The sequence below is a fragment of the Manis pentadactyla genome, chromosome 1 (assembly GCF_030020395.1).
Source record: "Manis pentadactyla isolate mManPen7 chromosome 1, mManPen7.hap1, whole genome shotgun sequence".
Classification (NCBI taxonomy): Eukaryota; Metazoa; Chordata; class Mammalia; order Pholidota; family Manidae; genus Manis; species Manis pentadactyla.
In genome coordinates, this window is record NC_080019.1 from 174,111,467 (window position 1) to 174,130,845 (window position 19,379).

The following is a 19,379-nucleotide window of genomic DNA, read 5'->3' on the forward strand; positions in this document are numbered from 1 at the left end:
GATTCCATGTATGTGATATGCTTAGAATAGTCAAAATCACACAGATAGAAAGTAGAACAGTGGTTGTCAGGGGTCTCAGGAGAGTGGTGTTTTTATTTAAAAAGTACAGAGTTTCAATTTTAAAAGATGGAAAGAATTATGGAGACGGATGATGATGATGATGGTATGGTATTCTAAATGTATTTAATAGCAATGAACTGCACATTTAAGAAGGACTAAGATGGTAAATTTCAGGTGTACTTTACCACATAGACACACATAAATCAATGACGGGACAATTCCTGGGAAATACCAAAAGATTTGCTAATTAAACAATGGACTCCTAAATAATCTGTGGGTCAAAAAGCAAGTTTCAAGAGAAATTAAAACTATTTTGAACTAAATAATGAAAATTAAATTTAAAATACATAGAATTCAACTAAATCAGTATTTAGAGAGAAATGTATAACATCAAATACTTAGACTAGAAATTTAAGAATCAAATCAATAATCAACATTCATAGCTCCCCTCTTGAGCAACTAGAGAAAGAAGAGGAAATTAAAAACAAAGAGGGCAAAAGGAAGAAAAAAATAAAGATTTAGAGCATGAATCAATGAAATTGAAGAAGAAAAATAATACAGAATATCAGTGAAATAAAAATTGGGTTCTTTTCAAATAAATGGAACTGATAAACTTAGAGCCAGACTGATTGCAAGAAAAAAGAGGTAAAAATTACATAAGTTGCCATATTAGGAATGAAAGTGGGGACATTAATAAAGAGTATATTTAAGTATACTAAGGAAATGTTTCAACAAATCTTTTCACATGTTTGACAATTAGATAAAATGGACCAACTCCTTGCAAGATATATACTATCAAAGCTGACTTAAGAAAAATGATAAACTGAATAGTGCTATAATATTAAAGAAATTTATTTTGTAATTTGATAACTTCCAACAAAGTAAACTCCATACTCAGATGGTATTATTGGAAAATTCTACCAAATACATAAGGAAGAAAAAGTATCAGTGCTACACAGCACTTCAAAATTTCAAAATCCATCAAGTCCACTCTATTAACTGACTAGAAAAACCTCATGCTTATTCAATAGAGAAAAAGCAGGTGACAAAATTCAACTCAGTTGATTTTTGATAAAAAAATCTCAGTAAATGATGTATTATAAAAAAACATCTACATAAAACCTACAACTGATATCAAATGTAATGATGAAAGACTGAATGCTTTTCCTGTAAGACTTGGAACAAGGCAGAGATGTCCTTGCTCAGTACTCCTATTCAAAATTGTACTGTAAATCCTAGCCAATATAATATGGCAAGGAAAACAAATAAAAAATACACAGATTGGAAAGGAAGAAATTAAATATGTCACAGGTGACATTTGTCTACACAGAAAAGTCCAAAGAACCTACAAATAAATCCCTAGAAATAATAAGTGAATCCAGCAAGAGCATAGGATATAAGGTCAATATACAAAAATCCATTGTATTTCTACATACTAACAACTTTTTGAATTTAAAATAGTAGAATGCCACTTAAAACAGTATAAAAGTGAACTATTTAGGTTTAAATCTATGAAATCCATCTTCAGGCACTATATGCTAAAAACTACAAAACACTGGGGAAAAAAATCAAAGGAACCAAATGGAGAGACATATTGTGTTCCTAGATCAGAAAACTCAATATTGATGTCAATTCCTTTTGATTTGATAAAATAGATACCAACAGAGAAGATATCAATTAGCTGATTCTAACATGTATATGGAAATACAAAGGATATAGAATAGTCAAAATATTTTACACAAGGGACAACAAAGTTGGACTTACTGTAAAGTTGCAGTAATTAAGAAAATGTGGCTTGGCAGAAAAATGAGCACAAATATCAACAGTACTGAATACAGATAAATATAACCAACTGATTTTTTATAAAGGTGAAAAAGCAATTCTTTGAAGGAAGAATAACTTTTCAACAAATAGTACCAGAACATCAAACATCCATACACACAAAAATAAACCTTAAACATACCCCAAATATTTTATACAAAAAAACCAAAATAGATCATAGACCTAAAGGTAAAAAGTAAAACCATAAAACCTCTAGAAGAAAACATAGGAGAAAATCTTCATGAACTTTAATTTGGCAAAGAATTTTTAGATATGACTCCAAAACAAAAACCATAAAAAAATATAAGTGTACCTCATCAAAATTATAATTGTTTGCTCCATGAAAAACACTGTTAAGAGAATAAAAAAGCAAGCCATCGATTGGTGGAAAACATTTTAATATAACATATATGATACAGAACTTGTAGTAATATGTAAAGAGAATGAATAAAGAAGAAGTGGTATATATACACACAATGGAATATTATTCAGCCATTAAAAATAAAGAAATCCTACCATTTGCAACAAAATGGATATACCTAGAGGGTGGGTAGGGGTTGGGGTGGGAGGATGGGATGGATGAGGGGGATAAAGAGGCATAAATTCTCAGTCATAATATAAGTTGGTCACAGGGATGGAAATGCAGTGTGAAGAATATAGTCAATGATTCTGTAACATCTTTCTATATTGACAGATAGTAACTGTACTAGTTGGAGTGAGAATTTAATAATGTTTGTAACTGTTGAATCACTGTATTGTATACTTGAAACCAATATAATATTGTATTCTTCAATAAAAAATGCTTTCAAAAGAATACTCATAACTCAACAACAAAAAAGCAATCCAATAAAAATGGGCAAAAGTCCTGAAAGGGCATTTAACCAAAGAAGGTATACAGATGCAAAAGAAGCATATGAAAAGATGCTCAACATCATTAGCCACTAGGGAAATGCAAATTGAAACCCCAATGAGCTATGACTACATACCTATTACAATGACTATATTTAAAAACAAAACAATACAAAACAAAGCAAGTGTTAGGATGCAGAACAAATGGAATTATCACTCATTGCTGGTAGGAATGCAAAATGCTACAACTACTTTAGAAAATAGGGTTTTTTTTCCCCAAACAAATTAAACATAAATTTGTCATGCAACTCAGCAATGTTACTCCTAGGCATTTACCCAAATGACATGAAAACTTATGTTTACACAGTCACGTGTACATGAAGATTTATAGCAGCTTTATTTATAAGCACAAAAGTCTGGTGTCCCTCCAGTAAATTATAAGCAAACAATTCCATAAAATGGAACACTACACAAGAAAAAGAAACTACTGATTCAAAACCAATGTGTATGAATCTGAAATGGATTTTGCTAAGTGCAAGTAGCCAGATCCAAAAGTCTACATATTGCATGATCCCATTTACACAACATTTTAGAAAAGGCAAACCTATTTAGACCTAGATAAATGCTGTCAGGGGTTGTATGGGGAAAGACTTGGCTCAAAGGGGGCAGCCAAAGGAAATTCTGGGGTGATAGAACTGTGTTCTTAGTATTCTATGCATTTTTCAGAAACAATGAAACTGTGTACCACAAAGAGTGAATTCTATTGTGTGCAATTTAAAAAGTATCCACCAGGCTGTGAGGAGAACTGCAGATGGAATGCTGACTGTGACAAATGCATTTAACTGTAATTTTCAAATGAATGATATAACTACTCTGAAGTGGCTGGAAAAAATGAGATCACCTAAGTCACTGAAAAAAATCATTGTCTTGACTGGATATTAAACTACTAAGGACAAAAGAACTGCACACAAACAACTATGGCCACTTGTTTTTTCCAGTCATATGTTTTTTGAAACTACTTTCTATGTATCCTATATTAAACAATAAGTAAATACATTGTGGATATTGAAGCTAGGGTTCTCACTGTTGGAGGCAGAAGTTACAACTGAGTAAATGCAGATTATTAGAAGAAAGCCAGGGTTGTTAGACTGGAATTAGAGGCATCAGTGGGAACTGATGGAGTTTTGAGGGATTTTATTTTCTAACATCTATTCAGATAGATTGCTCTATAAATAGATATGTATGTACATGTGTATATAGATTGTGGACATACAAATACTCCCTAGCTCTTTCTGCTAAGGGCAATGATAACTCAATAGCAACATGCACAACTATTACCTAGATCTTGGTTTATAAATACTGATTTTCCAATTAAAAGAATCAGACTCCTTAGGGAAGCGGTTGATTCTAGAGCTGCAACAGGGATAATCCAGGATGATCCTGGAACATCTAGGGGTCTAGAAAGTAAGGAACTGCTCAAAATGAAGGGGAGGATGAGAATATACAAAAAGGACACAGAATCCAAAGTTGTAAGAGCACTTGAAGGCTGAAACTGGAAAAACTTAAGCAATAAATAAATAAATAATGATAGTATTGGAGTATGAACAAAGAATGAATATCCATGAGTCCATATTGATGTAAATAAGTGATTGATATAATAAACTAAAGTGGGGAGCAAGAACAAAAGCATTCTAATAAATGTAGAAGTCATTAGGGAAATAGAACATTACCATTAGAATAATAAGATCTTGTGATGAAAGTTTAAGAACAAGATAGTTGCATAGTCTCAAAGCATTTCCTCCAAATATTTACTAACCATGAAAGAAAAAAAGTAGTAACTTTACAAAGGAGCAACTTGAAAGGTAGCAACTTAACTCAACGATCTAGGTTAACATAACCAGCAATGAGTTTTATCTATATTACGGAACGTTCCCTTGAGGCACTGCACTAAGAAAGCTATGTCCATCTCTGTGGAATGCTTCCTAAAAATGTATAACCTAGATCTAATTATGAAAAAAAAAAACCAGGCAAATCCCAATTGAGGGGTATTCTACAAAAGATCTGATCACTAATCTTCAAAATTCTAAAGTTCCCAAAGTCAAGGGAAGACTGAGATGTCAGGCCATAGAGGAACTAAAGCCCTATGACCACTAAACGTAATAGAAGATCTTAGATTGAATTTTGAGACATTAAAAAGGACATTAATTGAAAAAGTAGTAAATATCAAAGGATATAATTTAGAAAACCATGTATGGAATTTCATGTTTATTTTTTAAAAGTATGTAATTTAGTATTGATAACTGTGCTATGGCTATAAAGATGTTAACCTTAGGGGAAGCTGGGCAAAGAGTAAATAGGGGGCTCTGTACTGTTTTTTGCAGTTCATTCACAAATCTAAATTACTCCAAAATAAAAAGTTTTTTAAAATTAGATGTAGAATTCTAGATAGAGTAAGGAAGAAAAACTATTATAAGCAAAAATCCAAAACCATGGAGTCCACTTCTAGAATAGACAAGAATTCCTGAATACTGAATCCTAAAGTATGTGGATTAGATTTCATTAATTCTGTACTGGATTTTCTGTAACTACCTTGGACTTTTCCTGCCCCAGCTCTGGAATCAACCAGTTTTTCAGGGAGCCTGGTTCCTCTTACTGGAGAATGGTATTGATAAATCAGGACCTGGATACTATGCCCTTGTTGCTGCTGAACTACTATTGCTTGCTGCACAAAACTAGAAAATCTCTCTTCTCAATGTTAACTTCCCAATATAGAGGTAACTATAAGCCTGGAGGATATTTTTCCCAAGTCAAGAATCTGAATAGATACTAGGTGTTTCTCTTCTGGTAGCAAACTAGGAGTAGCTCAGAAATAACACCACACATATTTGTTTCCTTACAAAACAAAAATGGAAAAAATAAATACTATAAGATTACACAGAAATCTAATTAAACAAAAGAGAAAGGCAAATCACAAATATTACATCCCAGAAAACTAGACTTAAGGATGAAATAAGTCATATCATAACAACATCACTATCACCTATCCCAAAATTTCAGTGACCCTGTGCTTCATTCCAACTGAAGACAAAGCTCCTTAGCTGGGCTTGGAGTACAGTGCTTTTGCAGCTCATGGTCTGGTCCCAGCGCTTTTGCTGTTTTCTCCCCAGCTTCCCTGCACATACTCTGCACTCCAGGCATCCTGGACTCCTGGGCTATGCTCCACATCGCTTGTCTTTGTGCTCTTACTTGTAATGTTCCTTCTACCTGGAAACTTCTCTGCTGATCAACAAACCACATGTTCTTCAAATGCACGCCAGACACCACCTCCTCTCTGACATCTACACAGTTTTCTGTATATTAATGCCATCTCAGTCTTGTTCGAACTCTCTGCTCAGTTTCAATCCCTTTCTTATTCTAACTTGTGTTCTTACTGTTTGTATCTTGAACACTCCCAGCCACAATATATATTTCTTTAGAGAAAGGAAGGGACTCTAACCTACCCATCTTTACACCACCATAGAGATCAAGATGATTTTTATTGTGTAAGATGTTCCTTCAATGGATAATGGTAAAATAATGAAATATCTGGAACTGTACTCAAGCTTAAAAAAAAATTTTCAAAGTAATGAGTATTTCTACCACAGATTCCTTCACTCCAAAACAGTCTTAGATTTTTCTTGATCATAAATTTAGGCAAAGGAAAATCACATTATCATTTCTGTGAGTATGGCTGTATCCCTAGCAAACTCTGGTGGGAGTCTTTAATTTTGTTGCTAGGGAAATTGTTAGCCAAATTTTAGAACAGAAGGGCCCAGTGGGGGGAGTTTGCTATTGACTTCCAATAGCCACAGCAGGAGTTATTTTCCTTTTCCTTTGTCCCTGGGGAAGAAAGTCCTGTGGAATGGAGAAAAAGAAAAATGGCCTTCTGGTAGGATTTAAACTCAGGGAATCTGCTCCTACCTCCAGCCCAGCAAAGGGAGGCAGATGCACCTTTTTCTGATGCAGAAGAGGAGCGTGGTGCCTTTCTGACAAGCAGCACCTCCAGAGAGAGGCCACGGTGCTGATCAAGGGGTCTGAGGGCTGTTCTGTCTGGATTTTTGCCAAGAGAATTGGCAGTGGGAGGGTGGGTGGACAGAGCAGGGCCCTTGGAAACAGAGTAGGTAATGGGCACACACTGCTATGGGGCGGGGTGACTGGGCAGAGACCCAGCAAGCTTCCACTGGAGATTAAACAGAGGATCCAGAACACAGCCCCCAGCGCTGCTCCCTTCTCAGCAAGAAGGGCTCTCATCTCTCTTGCCCTCTAAGACCACGGCCAGTTCATGTGACCCAGGGTCATTTCCCTGGAAGACAATCAGGGCTAGGTTATGCATGCGGACGAAGAAAAGCAGACTTCTGCTCTTTTCTCCTCCTTCCTTCGCACCAGGGAACACATTACTAATAGTTTTATTTAATTTTTTAAATCTTAGTGTACAGCTCAATGAATTTTGGCATTTACATATAGTCATATAACTATTACCAAGATCAAGATATCAAACATTCTCACCAATTATTTTGACTAATAGTTATTTTTAAATCTTTTTTATCTGAAATAGTACAAATGTACAGAAAAATGCATTAAGCATAAAACTGTAATTTAATGAACTGTAAAATAAACACCTGTTTAACTTCTGCCTGTGTCAAGAAATAGGATATTACCAGAACTCCAGAAGCCCTCTGCTCTGCACATTCTTTCTTAAACAAAATCCCATGCCTCCTTCCTAGCAGTACTGATATGCTGAGTAGAATTCAATTTCTGAGTATTTATTAAATAGTTTTACTACCTAACTGTATGCTCCTAGACAACACAGTTTAATTTTACCTGTCTTCTGAAGTTTATATAAGTAGAATAATAAAATGTTTATTATACTATGTCTGGTTTCCTTAATTCAGTATTATGTCTTAAGAGTCACTCTTGTTTTATGGACCTAGAATTCATCACGTTCACTGCAATATGTTACTTCCTTGTATGTCTATATTACAGTTTATTAATTCTCTTCTCAATGGACATTTAAACATTCCTTTGCTTAGTTTTATAAAGAGCATTCCACAAGGCTACATGATGGTCACCCACCATCCAAGACCACTGTTGTATATTTCTGAATCAAGACCTTAAGGGCTTACATATCAGAGTTCCTGTGAGGTGTATATGCCAATGTGTGCTAACCTTAGGCACTTCTGCCATACTACATGTGTGAGATAAGGCACTTACTACATGTTGGAAAGAGTACATACTCCGAGGAGTCCTGTCAGGGCCTTGCCCAATGTTAGTCTCTTAAAACAGGTGTTCCTAGCTTGCTGCATTGATAAAAAAAGATTGAAACATAGGTTACATCTATTTTTTAAAGACCTAAACAGCAGAAAGGCGTGCATTGTACTTCAGAACCACTGCTAACTTTTAACACGTTTTATATTAAACATTGTTATTTTAAGCTTCACTTCTGTTTCCAAAATCTGTTTTAGCAAATTTGTCTTACAAGTTACCTTTCAATGAAAGGGCTGATACAGGAGTGTCTAATGACAAGTCAGATGTATGCAGACTTTCTGAAGCTTTAGATACAGTCTCTTCTCTAAGGTCTTATTAAAGAAATTTAGTAAGTGCACAGGCAGTGTCTCTTGGGAAGGATGTAGGACCTTGATAAAAAGTAATGCAAAAACAGGGAGTTCAGCTTGGAAGAGGGTCTCAAGCCCCAGGGATTAATTCTGTTATTAGGTCAGTAGAAATTAATAGAAAGGAATGGCCTGTTTGTCCCTTCACCTAGACCTAAAGCTTCAATTACCAGCAAGTTTTCTAACTCAAATTACTTCGCAACAGCAAGTGATCATTACACTTTGGACCTCTGTATCAGTTAGAGGCCTTTCTGTTGCAGGTGAGAAAATTGACCTCAAAATACTTGAGAAAAACAATAAAATTTAATCTCATATATATACACTATGAGGAAATTCAGGGATGTCCCCTGCTGGTTCAGAAATGGCCTCATGCTGACTCAGAGCTTCAAATAGAGTTCTGATTTCACTTCTATTTCCATATCCATCTCTTTGCTTCTCTTTCTGATTCTGATTCTCTCCTGCTGCACACAGATTTTCTACACATGACAGAAAAGTAACTGAAAGGCTCCTTAGACTGTATTTCTGTTTAACAGAGAAATCCTATGAAGGTTTCTGACAGACCCAGCTTGGGTCACATTTCCCAGTGAGTAAAGTCCAAGACACAGAAACATTAGCTCCTCACACAGAGGAGGGAACGAGTCAGCAAAGAAAACAGAAGAGGGTGCAGTAAAGAATTTTATTTTAACCAAAGAGCAGTTTGTCCTTTGCCCTCAGCATCTGGGAGGTAATCTCTAAACTCTTTGAATATCCTGTCTGATGAGAATGTCTACGTTTGCCTGGGGGCCTTGGGCAATGGGACTTAGGGTGGGGCATCTGGGCCACACCAACAATATAACTTGGGGCAGGTGCTTTGGGTCAGATGGGGTGACCTCCTGAGTGGGTGTAAAAAGGTCAGCCCTGTGGGAAGCCAACCATTCCTACACAATGGAGCCCTAATAGCAATACTAGACACCAAGGCTCAGATGAGCATCCCTGGCATACTCCATGCATATCGTCACACCTTGATGCCAGTCAAGTAACTCTGTCCTGACTGTACAGACAAAGGATGACTGGAGGCCCTGCATGTGGTGCTTATACTGGATTTTGCCTTGCACAACTCTTCCCTGGGCTGGTTTTAATCTGAATCCTTTTTCTCTCATAAACTGTGAGTGTCACAGCTTTCAGTGAGTTCTATGAGTCTTTTTAGCAAGTTATTGAAACAGAGTGTGGTGTGGGGAACCCCCTAAACTCTCAGTTGGTGACAGGTGGGAGGTGGTCTTGTGGATTCTATTCCAACTTCACAGCTGGCAAGACTCTCTTAGTGAGAGATATACCAAAAATATTCTAGGTAGGCAAACATTATAACTGACGTGCACAAACTGTCACCAGTGAAGGTTTATGAAGATAAACCTTGTCTAAGTCCTTGACCTCAGAAACAACCTTAATCCACACCATTACTGGGAGATGGGAGTACGCAGATTTCCTAGATACACAAGTCCTGCAAAAGGTTTGGGAGAGACTTGGATAAGATTGGGAAAAGATAAATGATAACATGACAAGTAAAATGCCTTGTAATGAACTGACAAGATACTGATACATATTTATTAATAAAGATGAGGAAGGAAAAAGAATTGCAAACACATGCTTATATTTTCTAATTTATATTCACTTCTGACTTTACTCGTGTAACTAAGACATTATGTTAGAAAAATTTAAAAAAACATCATCCCATTGAAATGTTGTAATAAAAGGCACGTAAATGCTTCTGTTTGCGGGAACTCATGGAATCTGGAAATGAATAAATTTCTTTTATAAATCAGCTGATAAGGGCTTTGTGCTTTGAAAAATTGTTTAGCACTATTAGATAGAAAAAGCTGAATGAAAGTCACAAGTAGTAATAAAGACCTTTGTACTTAGAACCACACCAGACAGAATTATATCCCACACACAGGAAAGAATGATCAAACTTTAAAATGATGAATGAAGACAAAGTCCACAATGACTATTTCTTGAATTTTCTTATTAAAGGTTATTATTTTAGTGAAGAAACACTAAAATTTGATGACAGCTCTCTGCCATAAAGTATTCACTCTGGCTTGAATTATCTGTGTAGTAAAATACATGCAGTTCTCATTTCACGGAGTGGTCCTTTATAAAGTTATAAGTGAAACAATTTTCCTGGCATTTCTGCACAAACACATTGTATTTATTCAGCACTGAGATGCATATGTTTTTCACTTCAACATAATTTGTAATATGCTTCCTGGTTTTAAAAATGTTATTATTATTATTATTATTATTATTATTATTATTATTATTATTATTATTATTTTGAAAGGCTGTTATCAACTCAATGGTTTCTATTAGAATAATGACAAGAAAATATTTATAATAAATTACTGGAGCCCAGTAAATTATTATGGACAAGAGGACAAGAGTCAGGTATCCAATAGGCAGAAAACTATGCAAGTGCTACACCTGATACAAAGCTGTCTTACAGCATGATAATATCTGGGAGTTTTACTCATTACAGGAAAACAAACTGAATGAGTGATTCTTCTTATTTTTTTTAAACCTCAGGTGCTAGTGCCTGCAACATGAAATTAAAAACTCCTTGAGTTCAACAATTACAAATTTGCCCATCTCACTCAGTATGTTCCCCTTGGTGGGGTCGCTGATTCCCATGGCTGTAGGCTGTACCTCCCACAAGGTAGTAATGACTGCCAAAGCATCACTCCAGCCAGAAATCTCTCCTTAGAGTCAGAGCCATATATCCCATTCTCAATCAGATATTTTATTCATTCACCTACAAAATTAAGAATCCATTATGTCCTAAAGGCAAATCAAACTTAGTACATCTAAAACTAAACTAGAGAGAGAGAGAGAGAGAGAGAGAGAGAGAGAGAGAGAGAAGAGAGAGAGAGAGAGAGAGAGAGAGAGAGAGAGAGAGAGAGAGAGAGAGAGAGAGAGAGGAGAGAGAGAGAGAGGGAGAGAGAGAGAGAAAGAAAGAAGAGAGATTTTTTTTTAAGTGCCTAGCCTTCTTTATTCTCTACTTTCATTCAACTCTTGAACAAGAGTTAAGGTTAGATAAAAAGAAGAAATTTATCACCACTCCTTTAGGAAGCTGAGCCAATTAACCAAGCACTTTCAAGTCATCACCTCCAGACATCTCATATCCATCCTATCTCTTTTATTGCCTCTCCCTTAGTTAAGACCGTGCTGTGATCTGAATGTTTATGTCCTCCCAAAGTTCCTAAGTTGCAATCCTAACCCCTAAAGGGTATGGTACTAGTAGCCGGGGGGTGGGGGTGGGGGGGCCTTCAGGAGGTGATTAGGTCATGAGGATGGAGCCCTCATGAATGGAATTTGAGTCCTTATAAACGATACCCCCGAGAGCTCCCCTGCCCCACCACCGTGCAAGGACACATGAAAAGATACCATTTGTGACCCAGGAGGTGGGCTGAGTATGCCAGCACCTTGGTCTTGGACTTACCAGCCTCCAGACCTGTGAAGAACAAATTTTTGTTGTTTGTAAGCCATCCAGTTTTAGTTTTTATTTATAACAATCTGACAACCTATATGGACTAAGACAGGTCCTCCTCATTTCTTTTAATGGACAATGGAAGTCACTTTCTGACTAGTGTCCCTGATCCTTTACTTATGCTAAATTTACTTAAAAAAATCCATGGATTTCATTGCCTGAATAATCATCACTACTATCCTGTGTGTCAATCAGACTCACCTGAATGTTAATTCATTAAAACTGCCCAACTGCACCTATGATATAGACACTCTTATTCCCAATTTCCAGGTGAGAAGACTGAAGGTTATGTGATTTACATCACTAATGGGAAAAGTCAGGATTAGTAACCAAATATTTTTCATCCTCACCTGGGAATTTACTGTATTATGCTGCACAGCTTCTAGCTATGCTGCTGTCAGATGAATAGACAAAGAAAGAGGAGGGGGAGGATGGGACAGATGGTTCCAGAGACGGCAGGGCACAGACTTTAGAAAGGGCAATTTGAGAATGGTATATATGCAATTACTTGGCGGTGTAACTGAGTTCCAAAGAGCAAGGTGGCAGGAATACCCTGGTGGCGCACTTCATTGCACAAGTCACATCATAGGAAACTGCCTACTGCTGAGACTGGTGGGAGGAGTCTGTTGGAGGTGTGTGTATCTAGCCATACCAACGGAATGCTTTTTATGTCAGGGGCTGGTGTGGTTGGACATGCCTTTAGTAGGTAAAGGAGGAGAAAAGCATGGTCATGGATCGTTTAAATGTTAAATGTGATAGAATCAGCCTCCATTTTGGAGAAAGCCAGCAGGTAGCCTGTTAGGGCACATCAAGAGTGTGACAGCTGTGAGTCAGACAAGGAACTGGCAGGGATATGTGTGGTCTACGAGAATACAGCTCACAGACAAAGAGCCGCCTTCTCAGAGATTTGTTAAAAGTATATAGTATTGAGGACAATTAAGCCCATCAGAAGAGAAAGTCCAATGAGCATAAAGGATTTGTCATATTTCTGACAAACAGGGTGTCAGTGAGTTAAATATAGAAAACAAATAAGCAAATGGATGATTTAATTGCAGAAGGCTATAACTTTATAGCTGAGTGAGGTATATTACTAAATTATTTACTAGCATTGCTAGTCTGCTACCTAAGTGATAGTAACAAAACTAGAAATAAACACAAGTCAGACTCCTGACAGGGATGGCACTGCAGCCAGCCAGCTAGTCTGAAGAAGTGATTAGACAGCAGCTCCCCTGAGGGCAGGGTCATGCAGTGATGAACAACTCTCAGGACGAAAATTAGAAGTATCACCAGGTGTTGCTCCCAACACCCTTGAATTCTCGCCACTCTTACAGGAATTGCTTCTTTATAACCCATTATTCTCTATAACAGGAGGACTGGGAAAAAAAAAACTGAAAAGAGCAGAAAATCCAGTTTATTTTTAATACTTGGTCTAAAAGTTCATTGCATGATTTTCATCATTATAAGTTTACTCTTCTAATTAACTTTAGCCCCATATTACTTAGTTTTAAATGAAAGAAAAAAGTTGTACAAAATGTTACCTTTTTCTAAGTTAGAGTAGCTCAGCAGAATACATTCTGTCCAAAAATGCAGCCATTTCATGTTTTAATATCCTCTGAATCTCATCACCAGAGCTGGGAAACTGTAATTTCCTCATTACCCATGGCTGTGTTCATCCTGTAAGTCAAAGGGCCCTCGCTGTACTACTCCTGCTCCCAGAAGGCATGAGCCTGCATTCTTCTGTATGCCATCCGGGCAGCTCCTCCCTGCTCCCAAGTCCTTCTTCTCTTGCTGTGCTCCCCATCTTTGATCCTCTGCATCCCTCTGCAGAAACCACACAGACCAGGTACTTCCACAAGCTGGTACTTCTAGAGATATCAGGTTTCTGGAAGAACTGAACTTCTTAACTGAGTGGTTTGGGGGTACTCACCCTGGTACTATGTAAGTGAACCCTGAGACATGAGTAAATCCCAGTTGTGTAGCTGGTCCTAGGGGAGATGGACAAACAAACCAGCCTTTAGCAGAACAGGAGGAAGCTTCTCCATCTTGGACAAATTTTTGAACAAAAAAAGTCTTAGAGGAAGTTATTGGGGCTCTAACTGTTGTGAAAGAATGGGTAGGAAATGTGTCAATGGGTACAACTAATCATACTGAAGTCTAAGTAGGGGAACTAGATTATGTCTTATTTTTGTTCAGTATCAACAATTCCCTATAGTACATGTTCCTCTTCAACCTCTAATGACCGCTTTTATGTGAACTTGCACTGGGTAAATGGAGAAAGATCAGATGTGAAATAGAAGTGAGAGCTGGGATGGCAGCCCTGTGGTTGGACTGATGTCCACTGGTGGACAAAATGGTCAGAGAACTAACTGTTGCTAAAGTGAGAAGGCAAAACAGAGCGTTCAGAGGACCACAGTGAGCCAGGAGGACCGACTCAAGTGGGGAGAGTGGTGAAATTGTAGGGATCTGGAACCCAGGACAATAGTGAGAACAGCTTCACACCTGCTCCTACCCACACAGAGCCTATCGTGGGAAACAGCATTGAATTTATAAGCATACAAGGGCTATCCCATGTGATTTGTGGGCTACATCAAATATTTTTGGATAGTGCAGGAGAGAGATAAATACATGAAGAAAAGGAGAAACAAAGAAGGAAAAAAGAAAATAAAGAGGCAAGTGCAGAAAGAAGGAATGTAGGAAACACTGAGCAACAGGTGACTGACAGACATAAAGACCAAAAAAAAAAAAAAAACTAAGAAGGAAAGAAAGTGGGAGAGAGGAAACCTTTTGAGAGTTTATCCTAATATTTATTAATTATATAAACTGACTACATTTTACATATAATTACTCTAGAGGTACACACTACTATTATCACCATTTTATATATGGAGAAATTGAGGATTAAGAAGGTTGAGGAAACTCTAAGTTCATACATTTGGTAAGTGGTGCAGCAGAGGTTGAATCCACAAAAATAAGATCCAGTATAAACAAAGTAAAATGAAAAGTATGTTCTGTTATAGATGTTCTGAAGGCACAGAGGAGGAAGCAGGGCTAACAGCACAACCTCCATCTACTCCCTTGGACTCTCACAGTTAGAGTTTAGGTCATATTTCATTGTCTTAGTTTAAATTTATTTGCTAAACAATTTTGTTACTCTACTTTCCTTTGTTCAGAAAGAGCTATTACATACTAATTTCTAATGGGGACTGAATATTTTGAAAAGATACCCTTAATTGTATATAAAGTGTCACATGAGGGTTGAAATAGATTTCCTATTTTGCTGCATTATTTGAGAATTCTTGATAAACACACCTGATTCAAACTTGTTATTCAGCAACTACCCAGTCCAAACCTTTATATCTAAATTATGCAGGTGAAGTAGTTGACATCATAAGCAAAGCTTTTCTGTTTATATTTTTATTAAATTAATTTAAATAGATATTGTATGTAAGTGGAAAAATGCAAAATGTATACCAGGAGATAGGTATGTGTCCCTCCTAAAGTCTCAGCGATTCAGTCGGTTTTCCTAGAGGCAGTTGGTGTTGCCAATTTTTAGTACACCATGCTGAAGATACTCAGTGCACAGGCAAGCATGTGGAAATACAAATACAGAAACACACACAGGAATGATGACTTTCCTATTATAAATCTTTTTTTCACCTACCTATAGATATAAAATAGGAAATAGGAATAGAAGGATAGGTAGATGGATGGATGGATGGATGGATGGATGGATGGATGGACAGATCAAATAACAGAGAGATAGAGAGATAGATGCTAAACAGATGGACAGATGATAGATAGATAAACATACAGATGGATAGATACATAGATGGATAAAGAGATAGAAACTTATTTCATAGTAATACATAGCTACCTCATTCTCTTTAGTGCCAACATAGGATTCCATTTAATGGACATAGTATTACAATTAATTTCTTTATCCCTATTTTTTGATAGATAATTAAGTTGTCCCCATTTCATACCATTACAGACCATGCTGCAATGCCTATCTTTGTATGGGTGTTATTTGGGACATATGTAAGTATATATGTAGAATATAAATATAAATCAAATGAAAGTTATTTTAAGTTTTAATAAATATTTGTCAAATTAGTCTCATACAGGTTGAACCAATTTACATTCCTTCAAAAATATATGAGAGTACTTCACTATACCAACTCTTTTTCATGTGTGATTTTTGCCTAGAAAGTAAGTCAAAAGAAACACTAACCCATTGTAGTTTCAATTTTCTTTTATTTTTAGTGATAACCATAAAGGGTTTTTTGTATGTTTAAGAACCAAGACAGTTATTTCCTATGTATCATTTTTTAATGTCCTTTAACCACACTTCCAAGGGCTGTTGATTGGAGCTGCCATTAGTATGTGTGTCAGATTCACTTCTATATGAATGGATTCCCTGGAATTTTGCAGTGCCTAATCTTTGCAGCCTATATGGAGACTTGTTGCTGATAATTCACTATCTCTTTGCAGGTATTTTTATATTTTAAAAGAATTCATATTCTATACCTGATATGTGTGGGAAATATCTCAGGTGATCAAGTTTTTACTCTACTTAAGTTATTGTTGTCATTGGACTTGCTTCTTAAATTTGTATTAAACCTATCACTTTGATTTTAGTGACACCAGAATTTTGTACCAAATTTTAAAAAGCTTTCTGTATTCCAATAGTGTTAACATAACTCTTTTATACTTTCTTCTATAACTACAATTATTTCAATTTTTGTATGTTAGTGTTTAATGAGAATCACTGTAGATGTAAGAAGTAAAATACCGACAACACAAAGACATATAATAATTAAAATGGTGAAGATCAAGGACAAGGACAGAGTACTAAAAGCAGCCAGAGACAGAAAAAAGATCACCTACAAAGGAAAACCTTTTAGGCTATCATCAGACTTCTCAGCAGAAACTTTACAGGCCAGAAGGGAGTGACATGATATATTCAATGCAATGAAAGAGAAGCTCCTCCAACAAAAATACTCTACTCAGCAAGATTATCATTTAAATTTGAAGGAGGAATTAAACAATTCCCAGATAAGAAAAAGTTGAGGGAACATACCTCAAACAAACCATCTCTACAATGTATTTTAAAGGGACTGTTCTAGATGGGAGTGTACCTAAGACTAAATAGCTGTCAGCAAAGAAAATAAAACCAGAGCAAAGGAAGTACACCAATTAAATACTAATCAAATGCAAAATTAAATAACCTACCCACAAAGTCAGATAAGGGATACACAAAGAGTACAGAATATGGCACCTAACATATAAGGAGTGGAGGAGGAAGAAAAAGAAGGGATAGAAAAAAGAATCATCAGACTGTGTTTATAATAGCGTAATAAGTGAGTTAAGGTAGATTGCTAGATAGTAAAGAAGCTGCCCTTGAAACTTTGGTAACCACAAATCCAAAGTCTGTGATGGCAATAAGTACATATCTATGGATAATCACCATAAATGTAAATGAACTGAATGCACCAATCAAAAGACATAGAGTTACAGAATGGATAAAAATGCAAGACCCATCTATATGCTGCCTACAAAAGACTCACTTCAAACCCAAAGATATACAGACTAAAAGTGAAGGGATGGAAAAAGATATTTAATGCAACTAATAGGAAGAGAAAAAGCAGGAGTTACAGTACTTGTATCAGACAAAATAGACTTCCAAACAAAGAAAGTATCAAGAGACAAAGAAGGCTATTACATAATGAAAAAGAGGTCAGTCCAACAAGATGATACAACCATTCAAAATATTTATGCACTCAACACAGGAGAACCTACATATGTGAAACAAATACTAACAGAAATGAAGGCAGAAATAGAATGCAATGCATTCATTTTAGGAAACTTAAAACACACCACTCACTCCAAAGGACAGACCAACCAGAAAGAAAATAAGGAGACAGAGGCACTGAACAACATATTAGAACAGATGGACCTAACAGACATCTATAGAACACAACACCCAAAAGCAGCAGGACACACATTCTTCTCAGGTGCATATGGAACATTTTCCAGAATAGGTAAAATACTAGGCCCCAAAAAGAGCCTCAGGAAATTCAAAAAGATTGAAATTGCACCAACCAACTTCTTAGATCACAAAGGTATGAAACTAGAAATAAATTGTACAAAGAAAACAGAAAGTGTCACGAACACAAGGAGGCTTAACAAAAGGCTCCTAAATCATCAATGGATCAATGACCAAATTAAAACAGAGATTAAGCAATATATGGAGACAAATGAAAATAACAGTTCAAAGCCCCAATTTCTGTGGGACACAGCAAAGGCAGTTCTAAGAGAAAAGTATATAGCAATCCAGGCCTATAAAAAGAAGGAAGAACAACCTCAAATGAACAGTCTAAATTTACAATTATTGAAACCAGAAAAATAAGAACAAATGAGGCCCAAAGTCAGTAGAAGGAGGGACATAATAAAGATCAGAGAAGAAATAAATAAAATTGGGAAGAATAAAACAATAGAAAGAATTAATGAAACCAAGAGCTGGTTCTTTGGGAAAATAAACAAAATAGATAAACCCCTAGCGGGACTTATCAAGAAAAAAAGAGAACCTACACTCATAAACAGAATCAGAATTGAGTAAGGAAAAATCACTATGGAAACCACAGCAATACAAAGAATTATTAGAGAATACTATGAAAAATTATATGCTAAGAAACTGGATATCCTAGAAGAAATGGAGAACTTTATAGAAAAATACAACCTTCCAAGACTGACAGAGGAAGAAACAGAAAATCCGAACAGACCAATTAACAGCAATGAAATTGACCTGGTAATCAAAAACCTATGCAAGAACAAAAACTGCCAGACCAGATGGATTCACTGCTGAATTTTATCAGACATTTAGAGAAGACTAATACCCATTCTCCTAAATAGAGGAGGATGGAATACTTTCAAACTCATTCTATGAAGCCAGCATCACTCTAATAACAATACCAGGCAAAGATACCACAAAAAAAAGAAAACCACAAACCAATATCTTTGATGAACAATACTCAACAAATACTCAAAAATGTAAAAATACTCAAAAAACTATTAGCAAACCGAATTCAAAAATACATCAAGAGAATCATACAACATGATCAAGTGGGATTCATTCCAAGAATGCAAAGACAGTACAACATTCAAAAATCCATCAACATCATCCACGATATCAAAAGAAGGATAAAAACCACATCATCATCTCCATAGATGCTGAAAAAGCATTCGACAAACTCAATACCCATTTATGATAAAAACTCTCAACAAAATAGGTATAGAGGCAAGTACCTCAACATAAAAAAGGCCATATATGACAAACCCACAGCCAACATCATACTTAATAGAGAAAAGCTGAAAGCTTTTCCTTTAAGATCAGGAACAAGACAAGGATGCACACTCTCCCCACTTTTATTTGGCATAGTATTGGAGATCCTAGCCATAGCAATCAGACAACACAAAGAAAT